We start from the raw sequence: 6,298 nt of genomic DNA, 5'->3' as shown, positions 1-6,298 counted from the left end.
TTCTTCCCTCTTGGCAAAGCGTATATATTACATATATATATAGCCTTCTGGAACTGACTCTAATCCTCAAATTAGACCTGCGCATGGTCTGATGAGGTGCTGGAAGGCACAGGCCAAAACCATGCCAGGCAGTGTGCTAGCACTTAAGGGATTAGTCCTGTTGTGTATCCTCATTTTATTTGCTGACACAGCCATAACCACCAGGCTCTGCAGCAGGGAGGCTAGGCTGGACCCAGGGAGGAGTTTGTGGAAGGTTGAGAATAAAGTCTCTCCTCTGCAGCAACATTTGTCTTGTGCTGAGAGGAGGGGGAAATGCTGACTGTGTTAGGACTGGCCTAAATCAGACACTTGGCATGCACCGAGAGAGTTAATGGCATTTCCATACTACATAATTTAGACAGGAAGCAAGGTACACCCTTCTTGCATGTCCTCTAGGCAGCTCCACTATTAAATATGGTCTCTCAGGAGGCACTGGCAGAACTAGGAATAAAATCTCTGACTTCAGATTCCCAGGACGTCTGATTCATCCAGAAAGAAGTGGAGAAGGAAAAGAATATGGATAGTAAAATGTGAAGTGGAAAGAGAAGTTACACCACCAGAACTTCCAAAATCAGCATCTTCTGCATGTTATTATGTCTCCCTCTGACAAATTAAAAGCTAAGAGATGAATATGACAGTCAAAGTGAAGGGGCAAATAGAGTTGTTAAAAAAACTAATTGGACTAAACACTGTATTTTCTATAATCAGTGATCAGTGGATGGATCTCTTGTGTGTGAGTAGGAACAGTACCTTGCTCTTACATGGTGTTCTTCATTAGGGAGGAAAGGAGGCTTGTTTGGCTTTTTTAATTACTGAAGTACTTTCATCTCAGTTTTAGAAGAAGGACTCAATAAACTGATGTAATATGCCAAGGATATACAAAAAAAAACACAGTCAAAAAAGGGCTCAGGTCTCTTGGGATGCAGCCCGCTGGTCTAGCCAGTAAATAGTACTGATACTGCTAGATGCTACTCTTTCTTTAACACCTTACAGACTACTTTGTTTTTTTTTTTTATTTTTATCAAGAAAAAAGATGACTAAGGTAAGGTATGTATTTAATCTCCTTGGTGGCAATCTGCAAATATTCACAAAAATGTTCATACTCAAAAAATCAATGCAGAAAACACCAAACATCTAATTTTTAGTGATCAAGACACACTATATGGAAGAAAGCACATAAGACATAGGAAATTCTGAGGAAATGCTGAAATAATTAGATTGTTAGATTTACAATAATTCAGTAATACAATTAGATTTAGATTTAATATAATATTATTTAATTAGACATATATAAATATCTAATTAATAATATTATGCTATTAGATCATTTAATATTAGATTTCATATTTAGATTTAATATTTAGATTTAATAATAATAATTAGATTTACAAATGAGAGCACCAAAACTGTTAATACGCTTCTTCAAACAGCCTAACATTTTAACAGTCTGCTCACAAGTTAAAACAGGCTGCATCTCCGCACCAGTGACTGGTACTGGGACAGAGCTCCAGGCAGGACATGGCTGTTTGCTGTCCCTCTGGGCACAGCTCTGGCCAGATGGGGATCTCCCTGCCCATCTGCGGTAGCCGTTGAGTTAAGAGTCTGTCTCTTGTCCTAGAGCTTTCCTCTCTCCGTATTATTCTTACTAGTATTGAAAACAGAGAAGGGGAAACATCCCCTTCACGATCAGCACCGAGACAACAAGGAGGGCACAGGGGCTGTGGCATGCAGCCGACGGGTAGGAGGGAGTGCAGACATCTCCCTGGCTGAGAGGGTGTATTTGGGCATTTTAACTCAATAAAATGCCAAACTGAAAATCCTCCTCAAGGGGGTTGCACAAGCACTGGCAGGCTTTCTTCATCAGAGGGGCAGAAATGGGACTTTGTGGGGCAGGGCAGCAGAAGTGCCCCCTTTGCCCAGTGAGAGTAGCCATGAGTGGAGGCTGGGTAGCACAGCTCCAGGGGTGGCCCCAACATGCATTCCACTGCCTGGCCATTCCATGGGCTGGGAACCATTTGCGGAGTCAACCACGCAAGCCCTGGCAGCCTGACAGCTGTGTGGCCCAGCTATGTTGCTGCTGTTAAACCATGAACAACCACAATTCTCAGCTGGAGAAGAAGATCTCCTCCTTGTCCTACTCACCAAGAACGCTTAGTACCCTTGCATGTGTTAATTACTTTGCAGCCTCTTGCCATAGCAGTTAAATGTTTGCCTTTCTGAGGTTAGAAGGGCCAAGAGCACAAAACACACAAGATGCCTGTCCCTGTGCAGGACTTGTACAGAGCAAAGCAGAACCAAGCATAGACAGACTAGCTCTTGCAGATGGGGAAACTGAGTCACAGAATAGTTCAGCAAAATTAAGTTAAGCTACATCCAATATGGCACCAAGTCCGAGGTTTACGGTATATTAAAAGCATACCTAGCTTCTGAATCACAGGTCTGGGTCCTTTGCTAGTAGAAATGCTGCTAGATCATTCTGCATTTTTAAAAATCTCTTGCAGAGATTTTTAAATTGCAAAGTGGGAAAGAAATAAAAATTAATTCTTGTGGTTACTGACATTGGCCATTCTATTCAATGGAAATAACATCCCTGCTTTCATTCCTTTATATAGCTAACATCATCATGGATGTCTTTGAGAAGCATGTTGTGTTTACATATATAAAATACCATGAGTCCAAAACCTTGGGTTGCAAGCCCAAGTTTGCAAATGGAAGACAAGTTTGTCAGCTGGGAAGTGGGAGTAAGACTGTGAGCTAAAAAGATTGGGAACTTCTAACTTCACATGAATATTTTGTATAAATCTTAAGAGAAAAAAAAAAAGCATCATAGGAACCAGATGGCAAAACCAAAACAAATCAATAAATACATCCTAAGGGATAGTAGACTTTTATTTATGGAAATAATAAGCCATGTTTCTATGATAGAATAATCAAACGGAAAGAAAACCTTATTACTTGCAAATTTGTGTATGTGATGCAACTGCAGGGAGACAAACCATTCTTGAGTGGCTAGATACGTTTTTTTTCTGCTTTCCTCCATTTCTTTTAAGCCTTAATTAGAGCCAGATGTTTCTTATTTCCTTTCTTTATTTGTTTGTTTTCAAACCTGAATGAAGTGTGGTGCCAGCAGTGAATACCATCTTTGACTTTTTTTTTATGTTGCAATTGCGTCTGTCTGAGTTGGAGTCACACCAGTAAAATTCCAGCAAAACAGTGCAGGCTTTCACTCCCGCTGTCATTCCCGTCAGGAGCAGGAGATCAGCATTACTGCTTCTGCGCCTGCCACACAGGAGCCACAAAAATCCCAGAGTGTGTCGGAGAACCTTATCCCTGATAAAACTGAAGGCAGGTTGGAATGCTGTATGCCATGAATGCAGCTTTCCCTCCCATAGTTGTAGATCAATGCTGGACACTGTGGAGATAGGAAAAGCCTCATGCTCGCAGGCCCTCGTTCTCATGGGTGACTTCAACCACCCTGACATCTGTTGGAAGGACGGTACGGCCCGGCACAAGCAATCCAGGAGGTTCCTCGGTTGTGTGGAAGACAACTTCCTTCTGCAAGTAATAGAGGAGCCAGCAAGGAGAGGTGCCGTGCTTGACCTCGTGCTCACCAACAGGGAAGGGCTCATTGGAAATGTGACGCTCCAGGGCAGCCTTGGACGCAGCGATCACGAGATGATCGAATTTGAGATCCTCAGGACAGTGAGAAGAGCGTGCAGCAAGCTCACTGCCCTGGACTTCAAGAGAGCAGACTTTGGCCTCTTCAGGAACCTGCTTCGGAAGGTTCCATGGGATACAGCCCTAGAGGGCAGGGGGGCCCAAGACTCTTGGTTGATATTCAAGGATCACCTGCTACAAGCTCAGGAGTGCTGCATCCCAACCAGAAGGAAGTGCAGCAGGAGGGCCAGGAGACCTCCTTGGATGGATAAGGAGCTCCTGAGGAAAATTCAAATGAAAAAAGAGGCTTATAAAAAGTGGAAGCAAGAACAGGTGGCATGCGAAGAGTACAGGGATGCTGTCCGGGAAGCCAGGGACCCGGTTAGGAAAGCTAAGGCCCAGCTAGAGTTAAACTTAGCTAGAGGTATTAAAGATAACAGGAAGGGATTCTACAGGTACATAGCAAATAAAAAACAGACTAGGGAGAATGTAGGCCCCCTCAGGAAACTCTCAGGAGAACTGGCTACACAGGATTTGGAGAAGGCTGAGGTTCTGAATGACTTCTTTGCCTCGGTCTTCACTGGCAAAGGCTCTGACCAAACCACCCAAGTCTTGGAAGGCAGATGCAGGGACTGTGAGAATGAAGACCTTGCGCCCACTGTAGCAGAGGATGTAGCAGTGCATGGGTCCTCATCAGATCCATCCGTGGGTCCTGAAGGAGCTGGAGAATGAAGTTGCGAAGCTGCTGGCCATCATATTTGAAAAATCATGGCAGTCAGGTGAAGTTCCCGATGACTGGAAAAAGGGAAATATAACCCCCATTTTCAAGAAGGGGAAAACAGATGACCCAGGTTATTACAGACTGGTCAGTCTCACCTCTGTGCCTGGCAAAATCTTGGAGCAGATTCTCCTGGAAGTCATGCTAAGGCGCATGAAAAACAACAAGGTGCTTGGTGACAGCCAGCATGGCTTCACGAAGGGGAAATCCTGCCTGACCAATTTGGTGGCCTTCTATGATGGGGCTACGGAACTGATGGACAGGGGTAGAGCAGTTGATGTCATCTACCTGGACTTGTGCAGAGTGTTTGACACTGTCCCACACGACAACCTTGTCTCTAAATTGGAGAGACATCAATTTGATGGATGGATCACTCTGTGGATAACGAACTGGCTGGATGGCCACACGCAAAGAGTTGTGGTCAATGGCTCAATGTCCAGCTGGAGACCAGTAACGAGTGGTGTCCCTCAGGGATCGGTGTTGGGACCGGTCTTGTTCAACATCTTTGTCAGTGACATGGACAGTGGGATTGAGTGCGCCCTCAGCAAGTTTGCCAATGACACCAAGCTGTGTGGTTCGGTTGATACGCTGGAGGGAAGGAATGCCATCCAGAGGGACCTTGACACGCTTGTGAGGTGGGCTGATGCCAACCTCATGAAGTTTAACCATGACAAGTGCAAGGTCCTACAGCTGGGTCGGAGCAATCCCAGGCAGAGCTACAGACTGGGCAGAGGAGAGATTCAGAGCAGCCCTGCGGAGAAGGACTTGGGGGTGTTGGTTGATGAGAAAATGAACATGGGCTGGCAGTGTGCGCTTGCAGCCCAGAAAGCCAACCATGTCCTAGGCTGCATCAAAAGGAGCGTGACCAGCAGGTCGAAGGAGGTGATCCTGCCCCCTTACTCTGCTCTTGTGAGACCTCACCTGGAGTATTGTGTGCAGTTCTGGTGTTCTCAACATAAAAAGGACATGGAACTGTTGGAACAAGTCCAGAGGAGCGCCACGAGGATGATCAGGGGACTGGAGCACCTCCTGTATGAAGACAGGCTGAGGAAGTTGTGTCTGTTCAGCCTGGAGAAGAGAAGGCTGCGTGGAGACCTCATAGCAGCCTTCGAGTATCTGAAGGGGTCTACAGGGATGCTGGAGAGGGACTCTTCATTCATAGGACAAGGGGTAACGGGTTAAAACTTAAACAGGGGCAGTTTAGATTGTATATAAGGAGGAAATTCTTTCCTGTTAGGGTGGTGAGGCACTGGAACGGGTTGCCCAGGGAAGCTGTGAATGCTCCATCCCTGGCAGTGCTCAAGACCAGGTTGGACGAGGCCTTGGGTGATATGATTTAGTGTAAGGTGTCCCTGCCCACGGCAGGGGGACTGGAACTTGATGATCTTAAGGTCCTTTCCAACCCTAACGCTTCTATGATTCTATGAGACAGTGTTCTCATGGAAGAATGGATAATTGGTACATAAACTCTGAATAGTCCTGAAAGATACAGCAAGGCCATGAGAGGCCCAAGGAAGCTTAAGCAAGCAAGATAAGAAGAAGCTGGAATTCACTGAGTTAATGAGAACCGTGAACTGTTGGCAAGCTTTCGAGGTCAAGTTCTCACACCTGTGCTTAACCAATTATATGTTAGTCACTAAGGGTCTTCAAGACATGTATCCAATCATAATATGCCAAATCACTGTAAGTGCATGTAAGAAATAGTATATAAGGAGTTAAGGCTTTGTCATAAATTTGGCAATCGCTTGATCACATTGATCGTGTCTGCGTTGTCCGTGACTCCCGCATCAACAGGACACCACCACTGAACTTCATTCCCTGTGA

The sequence above is a fragment of the Pezoporus flaviventris genome, unplaced genomic scaffold, assembly GCF_033815535.1.
Source record: "Pezoporus flaviventris isolate CSIRO_AGI_PZ_B2104156 unplaced genomic scaffold, CSIRO_AGI_Pfla_v1 ptg000015l, whole genome shotgun sequence".
In the NCBI taxonomy this organism is placed as follows: domain Eukaryota; kingdom Metazoa; phylum Chordata; class Aves; order Psittaciformes; family Psittacidae; genus Pezoporus; species Pezoporus flaviventris.
Note: the sequence above shows the minus strand (reverse complement) of the source record.